Source organism: Triplophysa dalaica, chromosome 23 (genome assembly GCF_015846415.1).
Source record: "Triplophysa dalaica isolate WHDGS20190420 chromosome 23, ASM1584641v1, whole genome shotgun sequence".
Taxonomy (NCBI): Eukaryota; Metazoa; Chordata; class Actinopteri; order Cypriniformes; family Nemacheilidae; genus Triplophysa; species Triplophysa dalaica.
The window spans coordinates 16,793,642-16,813,116 of NC_079564.1; the positions used below are offsets into that span (position 1 = coordinate 16,793,642).

Below are 19,475 nucleotides of genomic sequence, written 5' to 3' on the forward strand. Positions count from 1 at the left end.
CGGCTAGTTTGTATCCTCTGACACTTGCTTCACCTCACATTTGTTCTTGGTCTTATTATTAGTGTATTTTACTATCGTTACCTATCACAGTCGTTGCCGAATTATTTATAACTTTATATTTTAAACCTATATTAATTGAAACGTAACGCCGCTAGCATATTAGCGTGTTATCTTGCCTTCTGTTTACATTGTGGAATGTCATCTCCCCCTATTTGTCTTGTGTGCTAACTGTTTCTCTTTTTAAGTGTATATACTAAGACTCATCAAGCAACCTTTGTAAATTAGGATTGCACTTCATACCCGGTGAGTTATGGCTTCTATTCCTATTGTTGTTACTTGCACCTCATGTCATATGTTTAGCTTAGCCTTCTCTGTCAGCGGCGAGGGTTTTACATGTGATAAATGCAGGGAAGTAGTTAGGCTGACGGAGACGATCTTAGAATTAGAGTCTCGCATCCAATCTTTATTTGAGGATAGTAAGAGTGTTAGGACTGTAGAAAACACTTCGGATGCGAGCAATGTTAGCGCACACAGCTCGGTTCCGGTTGAAAATCCCCTGCAGCTGGGAAACTTTGTGACGGTGAGATGGTATAGTCGCAGGCAAAACCCCACTCAACCGTTCCGATTAAAGTCTCAAACAGGTTTGCCGCGCTCAGTGACGCACCGACTGAGAAACCTGCTGAAAGTGCCCTAGTGATCGGTGATTCTATTGTCCGGAACGTTATCATAGAGACACCAGCCACCATAGTCAAATGTTTACCGGGAGCCAGAGCGCCTGACATCAAGTCAAATTTAAATGTGCTGGCTAAGACTAATCGTAAATTCAGTAAGATTGTTATTCAGGTCGGCTCAAATGATGTTAGACTCCGTCAATCGGAGATCACTAAAGATAATATTAAAGAGGTGTGTGAGCTTGCAAAAACGATGTCAGACACTGTAATATTCTCTGGCCCCCTTACTGCTTACCGTGGTGATGAGATTTATAGCAGATTATCATCACTAAATGGCTGGTTGTCTGAGTGGTGCCTGCAGAATAATATAGATTTTATAAATAACTGGAAGAGTTTTGAGGGCAGACCTGACCTGTTGAAACGAGATGGTCTCCATCCCTCCTGGGATGGGGTTTCCCTCCTCTCTAGAAATTTGGCACACAGTTTTAATAATGCTAAAGTCTGACTACCTAGGCCCCAGGTCAGGAAGGAGACAGAATGGCTTAACCAACTGTCTGCTTGCCGTCTCGCGTTACAAAATATACAACATGTAATAATCCCTTTTTACAAACAACATAAAATAGAGACTGTGTCTGTCCCCCGGATTAGCAAACATAAGATATTGCGTAAACCTCTTGGAAGTAATTTAATAAACGTTAAACAAATCAAACATGAACAAAATACAGATAATCAACTGTTACGACTCGGATTGCTTAATATTAGATCTCTCTCCAATAAAGCACTTTTTGTTAACGATTTGATAACCGATCATAAAATAGACATAAAATAGACATTCAGTATTTGAATGAACTTCTATTGTATTACAGACCTCCACGTACATTACGCTCTCAGGCCTCCTGTCAGTTGGTAATACCTAGAATTTCAAAATCAAGTGCAGGTGGTAGATCCTTTTCTTATCTAGCGCCTAAACTTTGGAATATTCTTCCCTGCACGGTCCGGGAAGCAGACACACTCTGTCAGTTTAAATCTAGACTAAAGACTCATCTTTTTAATCTTGCATACACTACACCACCATAATATTAATCCTCAGAGGATTTAGGCTGCATTATTTAGATCAACCGGAACCAGGAACACATCCAACAACAAATGATGTATTTTTTGCATCAAAGAGTGCAGAACAGTACTCTAGTCTCAACCAGTCTTGTCTCTTTGTTCCAAGGTTACCGCAGGATGCAGTTCATGCCCAGACCTGATGGCAGAGCTGAGACCAAGCGGTGACCTGACAAGAGCTAAGAGGATAGAGCTGGATAAAGGACACGACAACTTTGTTTTTCCTACAACATTTCAAATGCTATTAGATTGTTAATGATAATCTTAAATCCTTAATTTTAATATTTTTATTAAGCCTTGTTGTGCAAGCACTGTTGAGCTTGTGCAGAGGCAGCAGCTTTTGCCAGAGGGGAACTGGAATCCCCTGGTTGGGCCTAGGTTCCCCTGAGGGTTTTTTTCTCGATGGGAGTTTTGGGTTCCTCACCACCGTTTGCATATTGTTTTGCACTATCTGCCTGGCCGGGGGGGCTGCTTTAGAATTCATACTTGTATTGTAAAAATTGTAAAAAGCGCTATATAAATAAAGTTGAGTTGAGTTGAAGCCGGAAGATATGATTGAGAGAGCAACAGGGTACGGAGAGACCAACTTGTGGTTAGAATGGTTAATAAATACGGCCAAAGAACAGAAATTAGATGATTGTTTTGCCTGTGCAGGTGCTAGACCAAGACCCACATTGAACCGGCCCCACTGTATCCTAATGATACATGGGGGTATGACTGTATGTTGTCACTGACCAGAACCCTGGGCTCCAACAATTGTACTACTCTGGCATCTATATTTCCCCCAATATCTAATGAATCAAAAACAGGCCCATTTACGCCCAGAAAAGATAATTACACCTGCTTTAACTTTACAGTACAATCCCCAACTGTTAACTATGGACAGATTAATGAGGAATGGTGTAACGTCATCATACCTGACAATGGAACATTGATAGGGCCATGGGCAAGAGCAGGACTATATTACTATTGTGGTGATAGACGGCTGTTCACTAGAGTGCCAAAAAATACAAAGGGCCTATGAGCAATGGTTAGATTAGGAGCGCCATTACTTTGATTGGTGAAAAAGTAAAAGTAGGGCCAAAAACAACAGTTACGGGCCCGCCGCAGACGGCGACATGTCATTAGCAAAAGGTCACCAACTTCCATTGATTTGTCATTAAATAGCCCGACCTATATTGATGCTATTGGAGTACCTAGAGGTGTCCCAGGTGAGTTTAAATTGGCTGATCAGATAGCAGCAGGCTTTGAGAACATTCCTATTTTAGCAGGGTTATTCCCAGTAACCCCAAACAAAAATGTTGACAGAATAAATTACGTCCATTACAATGTGATGAGATTGACTAACATGACTAGGGCCGCAGTTGAAGGCCTGTCAGAACAATTAGCCCCAACATCTCTTATGGCAGTGCAAAACAGAATGGCATTAGATATGCTGTTAGAAGAAGAGGGGTGGAGTTTGTCACATGTTGGGTGATTTGTGTTGCACTTTCATTCCCAACAACACTGCCCCCGATGGCACTGTAACAAAAGCTTTAGAAGGATTGAGAACATTTTCCGTAGAAATGAAAGAACATTCAGGTCTAAATAACCCCATAGGTGACTGGCTGGATAAAGCATTAGGCAAATGGAAAGCGCTGGTCATGTCAATAATAGTCTCAATTGCAGTGTTCTTGGCAATCTTAGTAACTTGTGGTTGTTGCTGTATCCCATGTATCAGATCATTGTGTAACCTACTGATAATTGCAGCAATAGAAAAGAAAGATCTCACCCCACCCCCTTACAGTATGCCCCTGTTGGCTAGCCAATTGATGGATGGTGATGACGAGGAAGATGAGGACGATGCTGAAGATTAAAAGGTGACCTCTTTCAGAGGTCAAGAGAGGGATTGAAGGATTTAATCATTTATTCAGTTACGTAATTACATTTAATTACTTTTGTCTTATATAGAGGTGAAGTCACTCGGTCACTCGGGAGGAGCTCAGAGTAGATCCGCTGCTCCTCCACATCGAGAGGGGCCAGCAGAGGTGGCTCGGGCATCTTTTCCGGATGCCCCCTGGACGCCTTCCCGGGAAGGTGTTCCGGGCATGTCCCACCGGGAGAAGACCCCGGGGAAGACCTAGGACACGCTGGAGGGACTATGTCTCCCGGCTGGCCTGGGAACGCCTCGGTGTCCCCCCGGAAGAGCTGGAGGAAGTGTCTAGGGAGAGGGAAGTCTGGGCATTCCTGCTTAGACTGCTGCCCCCGCGACCCGGCCCCGGATAAGCGGAAGAAGATGGATGAATGGATAGAGGTGAAGTCATAATATTGTGAGTGTTTTAATTCATACATTTGATACCCAAGCTATGTGCTGATAATGAATTGCTTGCAGCAGAGGAATGTGAGTTTGTGGGGGAGAAGGGGCATCTTCGGCTGCAGTTGTTTAGGGGGTTGATGGAGGTATTTGGAATGTTGTTTCAGAAGTGTTTTGCAGGAACGAGGCAGAAGTTGGTGATTGGTGGAAACAAGGAAGATCCTGGCCCCCCAGCAGAAGAGAGATCGGCGTGAAATAGCAATAAATGCTGTGAATATGTGCTGTGGGGGTTGTTGTTCCTTGGAAGGACAGAGGAGTGTTGTGCAGTAACCCAGCGCGCTGTATTTTTTGTTAATCTGATTAATAAACCTCAGTTTGATTAGAAATCGTCTCTCTTCAATTTTTGAACGTGCAGGACATTTTAAAGTCCAACACATGCGAGGGGATATTTTCCCCGGTGCATAGCGTGAGGATATCTGAATTTATGTTACTGCAATGTACAATATTGAGAAGGCCTATTTCCTTTCTTGGTTGTTTGAAAATGTGCCTCCTTAAAATATGATTTCTGAATAAAGTGAAAATCAAAGACTGCAGTGTTTTATATGAAGTAGACTTAGGGTGACCACCTGCTAATAAGCCCAAGGGGGGACAAGGGGTATGTTTCTGAGCGACAATGTGGGACACTGGCTGGCGCGGCGGTGCCCCCACTCCCCAGACAGACTCACAGATAGTGGTTTACCCATTTCTAGCACATACCACCTTACATGGTATATTAATAATGCCCTATTCCCCTAAACATGTGTAATTGCTGATGTATGCTCATGAATAGGCCAGCCAATGTATATATTTTTAAAATAAAGATTCACAATATTTTGAACATTCAATGAATTGACAAATGCACTTCCACTTACGATTTACTTTAGCTATTTAATTTCCCCAGTCTTTCTTGTACCCACACCTTCTCTTTTTAATTAATGGCTCAGACCAGTGGCGTTGCTAGGCCCTTTTTAGGGGAGCTAAAGCCCCCCTAAAGTTCTAGCTCAGTCCCCCCTAAAATATTGTGTGTAATGTAATCTGCACAAGAATTCGAGATCGCTTTATAGCCCCCTTTAAAACTCTTATTATGAAAACGGCGTTAGGCTGCGTTATTTAGCGCATTCTTCAGTTCACACAGTAGCACATTGGAGTTAAAGTCATTAGCAGAGTAACTTTATAAGGTGTGTTCATTAACCTGACATCTGCATTTTTGCCATTCTTAGTTATAAATGCATCTTAATATGATGTGGAAGCGATACAAGACCCTTTCCCATCCACTGTTTAAAAGTTTTATGTGCGTTCACCCCTCGTTAACTATTTGTTAACGTTACCTCAAGCAAAATGAAAGCACTTAACACCAATGAGGGCATACCTCGACGAAAAAGATGATATTGTAGCGCACAGAAAGTGTCATTGATGATGATGTGCTATAGTTAGAGAGAGTCGACGGTAGTTTTGACAGCTCCGGAAAGAGGACGGGCAGATAAGAGTTACTGTAGTTCAGCCCGGTGCGGCAGTGTTATTCATTGTTCTGAGTTCCGAGGAAATAAAAGTGAACAGAAGCTCTATGTCGTTTTTCAGACGCTTCAGTATTTTTATCATTATTTGAAAACATATTGTGGAAGTAATAGATGAACACGCAGTCATGCAGAGAGAGTGACAGCGCTAGTGCTAATCAGAATGAATGGCAGGGAAACATAATAAGTTATTCTCACTTAATAATGATTCAGCAGTTGATTGTGACATTTTATTTATGGATTTGTGACTGTTGTTGTCACTTTGAAATATAAATGTTGCAGATTGACCGATTAATGTGATATTCATCTGAATAACAATAACTTGTATTTATGCTTTTCTGCATATTCTTTCTTAATTATTTATTTTAGTAACGTATACAAGGGCGTAGATTTGGTTTGAACATTGGGGGGGTTGAACGTCCCAAATAGCACACGAACATCACGGAGACGTCCATTTGATGTGTGTGTTTACATCTGGAAGACGTATTTTTTAGAGTGTTTGCTCATCTGCAATACGTCTATAGGACGTTTCCTGTTAGAAGATGTCTTTAAGATGTAATAATTTAGAATGTATGTTAAACTGACATCTTATAGATGTCTATCAGATGTTAGTAAACAGCAGATGCTTTCCAGATGAAGTGATCTTTAAAAGACATCTTGCAGACGTACGTGTGCTTTCTGGGATTGTATGCTGCCTGTTATTTTATTTTAATTTTTTAATGTGGATTGTCATTGGATAATTTATTTCTACATCCATCCATCCATCTATATGCTTTAACTGATTACAAATTCAACATAAACAAATATGAAAGAGACAACATTTCGACATTTATTTTAAGATTTTTACAGTCCACCTTAATGCATTTTTTTAAAAAGGGAAACACATCGGCTCTTGAACGACTGTAAACGTGAAATTTAGATACACCACTTACTCAAAGGCACAGAACAGTGATTATAATTACCCAGGTTAAATGAAAGCTCAAAATACTGTGACTTTTCTACCCTGCTGCTATATTTACTTCAAATATGTAAAAAAAATCTCTTGTTAAGAGATTATACACCTCATGACGTTATGAAATTCGTGTATAATCCTCATTCATGTTCTAACATAGAAGAGATTATAAAAAGAAAGAAATTAAGTATTAAAAGCGCCAGTAGGCGGCAGGGATTCACTGTTTTAATGAGTGAGCCACTTAAATTATTCATTCATCCAATTCGTTCAAAAGTCAGATTATTTTAGGAAGAAAACAAACATCAATGTGAATACTTTTGTCATTGATAATTACAGACTGTCATGGTTCCACTACCATGTCATGTTTTATTCCTGTCTCAAGTGGAAATATGGCATTGCCTGATGGTTTTTTGTGAGAAAGACATAGTTCTTTCTCGTGTCTCGTCGTTGTTCCCTGCATCACGTTCCTCGTCAGCCTCTCCTTAGTGCTAATCCCCAGCACCTGTTTCTCGTTATGATCCTGTGTCTGTCTCCCCTATAAAGAGTCCTCATGTTTCATTGTCCTGTGCTCGTGCATTGTTTGCTGTACTTGTAAGCTGTATGTTGTTTCTTGTATGCTTAACCTGTTCTTGTACCTGTGTACTTGTGCTTGTTCCTGGTCGTCTTGCCTTGTTCTTGTTCGTGTTTCCTGTATAGTAAGTGTCAGTTTAGTGTTTATTCCAGTGTTTGTTTTATAGTTTAGTAAGTCAGTGTTTGTTCTTAAAGTTATATATTCCTGTCCTGTTTTCCCCCTCGTGGGTTTTTGTTTTGCCTGTCTTGTTTAGTGTTTATTTGTTAATAAACATCCTTGTTACCATCTATACCGTCTGTGTCTGCCTGCACTTGGGTTCCCACGCCATGTCTCACATTGAGGTTCATGACAGAATGCACGAGCCACAAACGAACCCAGTTGGCAGCATGGACGGTACGACGTCGTCCTTGCGGTCTCGCCAGGCCCACTTGCTGCTTGGATTCCGCCAGGGGAGTTACGGTGACCAGGAGTTCGCCAGGGCATTCTCTGCGGTGGCGGAGGTGACCGAGTTTGGTGAGGCGGAGTTGAAGACGATCTTCAACTGCTGCCTCACCCGGCGCCTCACACCGTCGGAGAAGAGGCTGCTGGCTCCCTTAGGGTTTGCGGACATGGTCAGGTACGTGGCCAACCGCAGCGATCCCGGGGGTGGAGTTCCACATGGGACTTTCACCTCACGGTCGAGCGCTGCGGAGGGTCTCGTCCTGGCCGCCGCTGCCCTGGGGGAGTCTGTACCCTCTGGCTCGAGCTCCACGGCCGCCGGTTCTTTTGGTGGAGTCCGAGATGAGTAGGTGGCTAGAGACTCGAGGACGACGTCGCGGGAAACCTCCTTCCCGGTACTCCCTCGGTGGGTGGGCCAGACCGACCGAAGAGGGAGGAGAAGGCCAGGTGGAGGTCGTCCCAGACCTAAGTTGCTGTCCTGCAGAGCAGGGCAGCAACCGGCAACAGTTCCGGGTTCCCCGAGTCCGGAGTTCCCGAGTCCGGGGTTCCCGAGTCCAGGGTTCCCCAGTCCGGTGTTCCCGAGTCCGGAGTTCCCGATTCCTGTGGTGCTTAACCCCAAATATTTTTTGGGGGGGCGCTGTGGGGAGGTGATGGTCCGTCCGGCACCGAGCCCGGCCCAGCAGCCGCCAGAGGTCGCTCTCCAGCGGCCAGAGGTCGCTGTCCAGCCGCCGTCAAGTCCGGCTGCCCAGCCGCCGTCAAGTCCGGCAGTCCTGCAGGGGACTAGGACAGTTCCCCCCAGGACTTCCCCTGTCAAGCCTCCTGGGGCTCCGTGCCCTGGTGCGTCCCCCAGGGCTAGGACTTCCCCTCCCAGCCCTACCCCTTCTGGACTTCCCCCTATGTTATCTTGTTTGCCCCCACCCCCCCTCCCATGTTTGTTATTTTTATTGTCCCACCCCAACCCGTGGGTTATTATGTCTTGTATGCCCCTTGTCATGTTCACCTTGTCTGTCTGGTTTTTGTCTGTTTCCCAGTCGGTCTTGTATTGTTAGTTACCCCTTGGTGAACGCCTGGAGGCGTTCATTTAAGGGGGGGCTTATGTCATGGTTCCACTACCATGTCATGTTTTATTCCTGTCTCAAGTGGAGCCATGGCATTGCCTGATGGTTTTTTGTGAGAAAGACATAGTTCTTTCTCGTGTCTCGTCATTGTTCCCTGCATCACGTTCCTCGTCAGCCTCTCCTTAGTGCTAATCCCCAGCACCTGTTTCTCGTTATGATCCTGTGTCTGTTGCCCCTATAAAGAGTCCTCATGTTTCATTGTCCTGTGCTCGTGCATTGTTTGCTGTACTTGTAAGCTGTATGTTGTTTCTTGTATGCTGTACTTGTTCTTGTTCCTGGTCGTCTTGCCTTGTTCTTGTTCGTGTTTCCTGTATAGTAAGTGTCAGTTTAGTGTTTATTCCAGTGTTTGTTTTATAGTTTAGTAAGTCAGTGTTTGTTCTTAAAGTTATATATTCCTGTCCTGTTTTCCCCCTTGTGGGTTTTTGTTTTGCCTGTCTTGTTTAGTGTTTATTTGTTAATAAACGTCCTTGTTACCATCTATACCGTCTGTGTCTGCCTGCACTTGGGTTCCCACGCCATGTCTCACATTGAGGTTCATGACACAGACACTATTGAAAAATGAACTAGCAAAACAGATGGCTGCTTTGGTAACTTGTTATACTGAGGGTTATAGCTAAATACATTTCAATGGATTAGCTAGCTAACATATATGGTGTGTACTTAACTATTATTACACAATATTCTCATACCTCATTCTCAGTACATTTTTTTATTTTGCATCCCTCTCTGACCAGCAGTTAAATATAGTCCGCTGTGCAGCGCTTCTCTTCATTTTTGGCGTACGTTAAGTTACCCGTGTGCTCTCCCATTCAAACAAACACCACCCGCGTTGTTTTGGTGAAAGTGCGACTCATTGGTTGGGCGTTACCAATCGGTTCAATGGAGGGGGAGTATTTTTTGCCTAATTTATTATGACAAACTTTGATTAGGAACAAAATTATTGTCACAAAATAAAGTAATTCTACATATTTTTCATTTGATCTACTGTGATTTTCATGTTGAAATATTGGAGGGGTTGTAACTGATGCATTGAATATTGGGGGGGTTACCTTCCCCCATCCCCCCCATAAACTACGCCCCTGAACGTATACAATATGTGGTGATTAGAGTATGGCTCTCTCTCTCTCTATATATCCTCATTGGAGGCTGAGCCCCCCTAATATTGAAAACCTAGAATCGCCCCTGGCACAGACTCAGTCTCTTTCTCCGATTTTCAAATTGGAGCGCGCATCTAAAAGTTCCTTCCCAGTGTGTGAATGTGCGCGCGCTGTTATGACGACAACAACGAAACAACCTAGTCAGCAGTTCAACTGATGGGTGGGTGTGGCAACAGTAGCGTGCTGAACTGTCAAGTAATGTTCGTTTGGCTGCCTGGGGCTCGAGGATATAGAGCAGGGTTCCTCAACTCTTACCCTGGAGGTCCGGAGCACTGCAGAGTTTAGCTCCAGCCCTGATCAAACACATCTGAGCAAGCTAATCAAGGTGTTCAGGATCAGTAGAAAATCAAAGGTAGGCAAGTTTGATCAGGGTTGGAGCTAAACTCTGCAGTGCTCCGGACCTCCAGGGTAAGAGTTGAGGAACCCTGATATAGAGCGACCAACTTTTTTTTGAGCAAGCTTTGATTATGCGTGACACGGTCTCAATTTGCGGGACGCATGAATTGGGCTTCAAACGCTGTGCGCACACGCGCTACGCGGGACGGGTGGTCACCCTAAGTAGACTAGTGTGTTCCCCCTGATCTGAAAGTGTATGCATATGATGAAAGTATCTGTCATTTTGCATTTGCATCAAATGGCAAACACTTCTTTCATAATCGTGAATGTTTCGATATACCATGTAAACACTGTTGTTCTAAATTTAAAGCTCTTTGGTCTTTCATGGGCTTATATCTACATTTCAATACAATGTTCTACAGTGAAAGTAATCTGCTGAGAGGGGTAACAAGTACACTGTAACCACAAATGCAATGTAGAAACAGAAAATATTTACAGTTTTTGCCCATTGCTTACACACGTTTTGCAGAAATTGTCTCATTATGTTAAAACTCTACAACCAATCAAATTAGACATAGCACATCGAGATTAATAACTCACATCTATGCCAAAATAAAATACTGCTGCAGACTGACTGACCATCCCAGCTCCATTTAAGGCAATTCCACCACCACCCAAGAGAAATACGACCATCGGACCATCCCAGCTCAGACCACTACATCCCCAACCAAGAGCAAAGACGGACTACTTGTCACATTAATGCTGAAGTTTCACTTGGTATTTAATGCTAAACTTACATCACATGTCAGCAGTTTGAAGTTATAGCTGCATTCAGTGGCCCTGCTTGGAGGTTGTTGAGTGGGTGTTTGTGTGGATTCATTTGCTGGGGCTGTGTAGGTCCAGTTTGGCCTTGTTTTGTGGTCCATGTCGGACAACAGAGGAATAAAGCTACAACATGCTATTACAATTTTCCCTGGTTGTTCCTCTTTCTGAGGAACTGGCCCTCCCGGCTGAGCCTGGTTTCTCCCGAGGTTTTTTTCTCCATTAATCAATCATTGGAGTTTGGGTTCCCCCCCACAGCAGGGCAGTTTTGGCTTGCTCACCGGGAGACTGCATTTATTTATTTATTAATTAGATATTATTTATTAGAATGATCTTGCTTGTTCTATAAACACCATGCACTGTGCTGTGTTTTACCTTTTCTGTTTTTCCTGTTTGCCCCTGTAAAGCTGCTTGGGAACAATGCACATTGTGAAAAGGGCTATATAAATACACTTGAATTGAATATATTGTATAGAGTAGTATATTATGTAACAGTTTATGACACTCACTCACACTGTTCCTGAATCTTCTACAGATTTACAAGGCAAAGGTTTCATTGTGGGTGAGGTCACATGTTCACTGAAGAGCAAGAGACATCGTAAATTTGGTTTTGGCCAATAATGCGATTAGAATTCGTAAAATACGCAACAATATCTTTAATGATGCCATCATTTTTGCGAACATAAATGCTTCGAGTCCTTGCTGAAAAAAAAATCATATATATAGTTTTTGCCCATTGCTTGAGCACTTTTTGCAACACTTCGGCTCATTGTGTGAAAACTTTACACACAAGCACACAAGACACAACACTGGGAAATAAACCATTCACATCTATGTCAGATTGAAACTCTGCTATCAAAACCTAACAATCCTTTGTCAAAATGTCACTCTGATGACAAAATGATACACACTTGCATCATATGAATATACTTTAAGATTAGCAGCAACACACTACTGTATTTTATATAAAACACTGTAGTCTTTAATTTTCACTGTTTTTATTCAGTTCCTCTGTTCAGTTCTCCATCCCTGGATTGACCTTACCTTAAACCTCCAAACATCAAGGGGAGTATCTCCTAGCATGGTGTATCCAACCTTGGATAGAGGCAAACTCTATGTCCCCACATGCGTCCTCCATTGCCTGGAGAAGCGCCATGCGGGTATTGGGTTGGCGATCATAGACTTTCCAGTGTCAGGCTGAGAAGAATTCCTCTATGGGATTTAGAAAAGGTGAATATGGGGACTGGTACAGAACTACAAATTGCGGATGAAACTGATGTATTGCTGCTATAAACAGGACTCTCTTGCAAAAGAGATTTGTTAAATAAAGGTTCAAAAAAAGAATGGAAGAGGCATGCAGAGAGCAATCAAAACTTAACACTCCTTTCTAAAAAACCTGAACAAGTTAATGAGATAATGAAGTGATGATTGATCAATAATGATGAACAGGTGATGTTAATCGCTGAAGAAAACATCATAAGTAAGTTCAAAAAACATAATAATAGCTGGGGATGGGCATATGTCGATCATCTGGACCTGGCGGATTTTCTTCCTACCTCGGGAAGGGCATCCCGAGGCGGAGACGGAAAGAGAATAATTAGCATAGCTGCTGTTCTTTAACTATGCATTAAGTGAAAGCTTGGCTGAAAAGATGTGTCTTTAATCTAGATTTAAATTGGGAGAGTGTGTCTGACCCTCGAATAGTATTAGGAAGGCTATTCCAGAGTTTAGGTGCTACTTATGAGAAAGCTCGACCCCCTTTAGTGGATTTAGTTATTCTAGGTGTCATCAAAAGCCCTGAGGTTTGAGATCATAGAGAGCGTGATGGGTTGTAATGTGATAAAAGCTCAGTTAAGTTAGTAGGGGCTAAACCATTTAAAGCTTTGTAAGTAATTAAAATAATTTTAAAATCAATACGATACTTAATGGGTAGCCAGTGAAGCGATGATTAAACTGGGGTTATTTGATTGTATTTTCTTGACCTGGTAAGAACTCTGGCAGCTGCATTCTGAACTAACTGTAGTTTGTGTATTGATGATACAGGACAACCACAAAGTTGAGCACAGTGTTGGGTGTAACTAGTTACTAAGTAATTAGTTACTGTATTTTAATTACTTTTCTCTTGAAAAAGTAAAGTAAGGGATTTCTCAAATGTTTTCTGTAATTTAATTACAGTTACTTTTGATGTACTTAAACTAAATACTAGGGGCAAACAGGAAAAACAGAAAAGTTAAAACACAGCACAGTTCATGGTATTTATACAACGAGTAAGATCATTCTAATAAATAATGTCTAATTTCTAATTAAATAAATAAATAAATGAATGCAGTCTCCCGGTGAGCAGGCCAACACTGCCCTGCTGTGGCGAGGAACCCAAACTCCAATGATTGATTAATGGAGAAAAAAACCTCGGGAGAAACCAGGCTCAACCAGGAGGGCCAGATCCCCTCTGACGTGTCATAGCTGCACTCAAACTGGTGACATGCGATTTTAGTTTAGCATTTAATACCAAATATTGTAACTTCAGCATTAATAAGACAAATAGTCCGTCTTTGCTCTTGGTTGGGGATGTAGTGGTCTGAGCTTGGATGGTCCGATGGTCATATTTCTCTTGGCTGGTGGTGGAATTGCCTTCGATGGAGCTGGGATGGTCAGTCAGTCTGAAGCTGTAGCTGGCGTAATCTCAAATTGGGGATGGGCATCTGTCGGTCGTCTGGACATGGTGGAACTTCTTCCTACCTCGGGATGGGCATCCCGAGGCAGAGGCGGAAAGAGAATAAAGAGAATAATTAGCGTAGCTGCTGTTCATTAACTATGCATTAAGTGAAAGCTTGGCTGAAAAGATGTGTCTTTAATCTAGATTTAAATTGGGAGAGTGTGTCTGACCCTCGAATAGTATCAGGGAGGCTATTCCAGAGTTTAGGTGCAACGAGTAAACTCGTCCCCCTTTGGTGGATTTTGTTATTCTAGGTGTTGTCAAAAGTCCTATGTTTTGAGATCTTAGAGAGCGTAGTAACGTGATAAAAGCTCGGTTAAGTAAGTAGGTGCTAAACCGTTCAGGGCTTTGCAAGTAATTAAAAGAATTTTAAAATCAATACGATACTTAATGGGTAGCCAGTGAAGCAATGATAAAACTGGGGTTATGTGATCGTATTTTCTTGACCTAGTCAGACTCTGGCAGCTGCATTCTGAACTAACTGTAGTTTGTTTATCGATGATACAGGACAACCACTAAGTAGAGCATTACAATAGTCAACCCGTGAGGTCACAAATGCATGAATAAGCTTTTCTGTGTCTGCAACACAAACTATTTCGTAATTTGGCAAAATTTCTAAGGTGGAAGAAGGCTGTTTTTGTGATATTAGACAGGTTGCCGTCTAATATAACGCCTAGGTCATTTACTGTATTTGTTGGAGTAACAGTGCAGCTTTCAATTTGCAGGCTGTAATTTGAAATATTCTGTGTACTTGATTCTGGTGCTATAAGTAATATTTCTGTTTTGCTAGAGTTTAAAAGGAGGAAATTACTAGTCATCCAATGTTTTATGTCCTCGATGCACTCTGCCAGTTTGAATAGCCTAAAGGAATCATCTGGTCTTGATGAGATATATAGCTGAGTATCATCTGCATAACAGTGGAAGCTAATTCCATGTTTTCTAATAATGTTGCCGAGGGGCAGCATGTATATGGAGAAAAGCAAGGGTCCTAAAACCGATCCCTGAGGTAATCCATAATTTTCTTGCGTAAGATTTGACGATTTCCCATTTAAATGGACGTATTGATATCTGTCTGTTAAGTAAGATCTGAACCATTGCAGTGCCTGTCCCTGAATACAGATATAATTGTGTAAACAATCTTCTTGTTCCTCGTCCTCTTCCTCCCCTTGTTCCCCTTCCAACTCCTCCTCCTCTAATTCTTATTCTACCTTGTCCTCTGGCTCTCCCTCCAACTCCCCTTACTTTGTCTGCATCGCATCCATTGCTCAAAACCTATTACTTGACCCTTGGCCTACTTATTGGCCTCTTCTAAAGTCATGATTGCTTGGTGTAAAGTAAAGCGATGTGTATTTGCACATGTGAGGAGTTAATGTGAGTCACTGATGAATTAGTGTGGTGCTTTGATTGGTTGTGTTTGGAAAAGGAAATCAATATACTTCCTGTAATATTTTTTTGTTACATACAGAATTGTGTGTATCGTTTTGCGAAATGTTTTTAATGAAACTGAAGGTCGAGAATTAGTAAATGGTTTTACCGATTTGGTGTGTGGTTCTGATGTTTGAGTGTCACGTTTCGGAAATTGTGTGACAAGTTAACATTTTTTATATAAGCAGTTCATAAAAACTGTAATATATTTCGTACTTTGTACAGTATTGACTGTATTCACAACCACAAATGCTTACAGCAACAAAACAGTAAATACAACATTTTGGTTTCAATATTGCTTCGTGTCATGAATTGCGAGGGGAGAACACAGATGCAGGCAGTGGGGATGAAGGGGAATAAAATATTTATTGTTCAAAAAAGACAAAACAAAGACCCACGATGGAGTATTGCAGTACAAACAGGATAATAACAGGAAATTGACTAACTAACACTAAACTGAGATAAACAACATCAGACAGAAACTAAACTGAACACGTACTAGACTTGACGGAACTTTGCAGGAACAGGAACTAACGGTGAATATCTGAGTCAGAATATACACACATAATACAATGCACGAGCACAGGACAATGAAACATGAGGATTATATGAAGGGGAGCAAATCAATAGGGAACAGGTGTGGGGCATAAACTAATTAACAATCAATAACGAGACGAAAGGGCGGGAACAGAGACGAGACCTGGAGAGAGCGTATGGAAAGCCAATGTCACCAAAAGCCTCTCTCCACATGAAACAAGGGATCCTGTTATGATTCTGCCCCAAGACAGACATGAAATGATGGGGCAGAGTCATTACAGCATCGGTTTTTACAGTGAATTTTCAACATCTCTCTTCCAATTTCTTTCAATCTTGTACAGAAATGTACCAAGGAGCACATGAAAGAAGAGTTTAAGATTTTGAATAACTGTGTGTATATAATATATCCAAAAATATAACATTATAGTACAGGTGTTTGCAATAGAAGACAAATGTTTGCTTTTGAAATGTGTTTGTGATATTCATAGTGCATCATTTTGCAAGAGATGTGAGGCATTTTGCATTTTGTGTGTGCGATTCTTGGATTTGTGTGTAAAGTTTTGAAAAAAAGAGGAAACCTTTTGAAAATGTGTGTAAGCGGTTGAAAAAACTGTAAGTAACTAAACATAATGTATATATTTTATTTGTCCATTAGTTCTGTGGCTGAACTTTAGGAAAATTTAAGTTAAATAAACAGCAAGTTAACACATGTGCAACTACCTCAGCTTAGTAAAGGGATCAGTGAATCAGGTATGTTGAAGCTTTCTATGTTTTTTCTTTGTACAGCAGTTAGTAAAAAGGCTTATATGATATAATTGTTAGAAAGGTGCATAAGTGGCACGTGAAAATTCAGCTGTTGTACTAGAAAGAAAGTTATAATATGAAAGAAGTGAGCACGAAGTGGAGCGCGGTATCAAGGTCCTGCCCATATTTCCTGAAGACGAAGAAATCATGTTACTGCACCCCTTTTTTATAACATCTTATAACTAACTAAAACCAAACTTATCCAAAAAATGATATCCATATATATTTAAACATCACATAAATCACAGCTTTATTTAAATTTATTGTTGTAACAAATGATCCTGGTTCTACAGGCGTTGAACCCCAGATCCTAATGCCATCTTGCAGCTGACTACCGTCACCACCTTTGTGATTTTAAGGAGTGTGCTCATCTGTTCCTGTAACAGTCAAACAAGATTCAAGTTACCTCTATGATTTGTGTTCAAATACTGTTACAGGAACAGATGAGCACACTCCTTAAAATCACAAAGGTGGTGACGGTAGTCAGCTGCAACATGGCATTAGGATCTGGGGTTCAACGCCTGTAGAACCAGGATCATTTGTTACAACAATAAATTTAAATAAAGCTGTGATTTATGTGATGTTTAAATATATATGTAGTAATAATTATTCAATTCATTTATTTTCTTACATCAAATTTACACATTTTTTATTCATGTTTCTATAGTTTTCTCTAAATATTTCATTTTAAATTACGTTATGCGTTTTTTCAGTGCTTCACTGAAAACGTATGCGTTCACATTTTTGAAGTCTGTATTAATGAATAGATGGCATATGGCAATACAATTACATTTATAATTGAGATTATATTATAAAATAACTGAGAATTCATAGATTTAGCTCCAGTCCAGTTCATAATTTAATGGAACAGTTTATTTGGAAGTCACCATTTTATAGTGATCAGTGTTTGTTTTTGTTGGACTGTAGATAATTACAACTCATCAAATTAGCTCTTTTTAAATTATTGCAAGAACATTTGATTCTGAACATTTGTGCAGTGCTTAGTAAAGGGATCAGTGAATCAGGTATGTTGAAGCTTTCTATGTTTTTTCTTTGTACAGCAGTTAGTAAAAAGCCTTATATGATAGAATTGTTAAAAAGGTGCATAAGTGGCACGGTAAAATTCAGCTGTTGTACTAGAAAGAAAGTTATAATATGAAAGAAGTGAGCACGAAGTGGAGCGCGGTATCAAGGTCCTGCCCATATTTCCTGATGACGAAGAAATCATGTTACTGCACCCCTTTTTTAAAACATCTTATAACTAACTAAAACCAAACTTATCCAAAAAATGAATACTCGTGCATACATCAACAAGATAAAAACTCACTAAAATACAAGAAAACCTCTTTGGAGAAAAATTATTTGAAGTGTAATTGGAGTTTATAGTGTGGCTCCTGTGCCACTTGTTTACATGGAGAGGGCAGGGTTTATGACCTGTACTGTAGTCAGCCACAAGGGGACGATCAAAGAGCTTAAATCAGCAATCGCTTGATCCTGAAAGACAAGTCAATAGCAACTTTATTTGGACCAACAAGCGTCTGTAGTATCATAAATACATTATGTGTACATGTTTAATTTAGTGCTTACAAAATAACGTAATTGTGCTAATCCGTGTTGATATGTAGTACAGCTATAGATTTCCGGGTTAACAATGTATAACAGTGTTACAGTTTTAATAATCCAACTATTACCTAATCATGTGCCGGTAGACTGTTGTCGTTATACGTGTTGTAGTATTGAACAAACTTTATCCCTTTATCGTTTAGTCACGGTAACACTTTGCTAACATGTCTCACATTATGGATTTGTCAAGTGTGCAAAGTTTTGCTGTGGTCACGATCCTCTTCAAACAAAACGGTTCGCTTGTCATTATTTTAAAAACGGACAGCAGCACTATTTAATTCTATTATGTATAGGTGCGTGCGTTATCTTTAGAAGCTCTTGCCTACTTGCTCAGTAACTCCTCTCTTTATAATCAAGGTAATGTTCAACTTTTGGATAGAGCCGTTATTGTTCTCCCACAGCTATTACGAAAAAAGATTAATAGCAAAACAATAGTTTGAATGGTTTTTCACAACATGATCAAAATGACTCCAGACATCACCGATTAGGTCAAAATGTGTACAGGCAAATTTAGTAGAAGAAATAAAGATTTAAGGATTACAAATGATTTCAGTATATTTTTTTTAAACATAACAGGAGGGTTAAGAACTCAACTCATAAAACATAAAATAAATAGAAATGCTGCATTTTTAAGACCGATTATTATTTTGGAATTTGTTATGTTTACCCAGGATTCAAACCCAAGGCAGCAGTCATGGAAGTCAGGAACACTAACCACTCCTCCACCCACACACTCATTTAATACACATCAGTTAATTAGATATTTATCTTGAAAACTTGCACTAATCTTAATTGTGGTGATAGGTCTCCAGATATAGACTGGAGACCAAAAAATGACAGTTTTCTGACAGTTAACATGAAGATGATGTCCTACACATCTACACATTTTTCTTAAAGTCTCTAATAGCTGATTCTCAGATTCAGGCATGGAAAGTGCTAATGAATGCTTTATTGTTGCCTGTGGGGACAGAAAAAGAGGAGTTATAAGAAAATAGGAAAATGTGCATTTATAGTTGCTGGTCTGGGCTGTTTGGATGGGAGAGAATGATCTCAGTGTGGTTCACACAATACAAGCACTGTTTTCTGTTCACAGAATGTAAAAAGAAAAAAAGATAAGATGGGGAGAAATGGGTGGTGGTAGTGGAGAAATGAACTATTGTGAGAGCTGTGAGCATTAGCACTGCAGTTGCAACCAGCTAAGTTGACTCTTGAAGAATATTTGATAGTGATTTTTGAAGAATTCCCAGAGGATTTAAGAAAAAGGTAAGCTCTAAATACTAAAAACTAAATACGCGTATTTTTATGTACCAGGACATATATGGATCAATTTCAGAGACTAGGCTTAATCC

The 19,475-nt window shown here is 40.7% G+C and overlaps 1 protein-coding gene across 3 annotated transcripts in view; it reads left to right on the forward strand.

Annotated features, from left to right (window-relative positions):
- Positions 1 to 19,299: 19,299 nt before the first annotated feature.
- cdh19 (cadherin 19, type 2) overlaps positions 19,300 to 19,475 on the forward strand; it is a 179,394-nt gene continuing 179,218 nt past the window's right edge. For all 3 annotated transcript variants that reach the window (XM_056738237.1, XM_056738238.1, XM_056738239.1), the window contains exon 1: positions 19,300 to 19,389. The gene's annotated coding sequence lies outside the window, so the exon portion shown is untranslated. The remainder of the gene's footprint in view (positions 19,390 to 19,475) is intronic.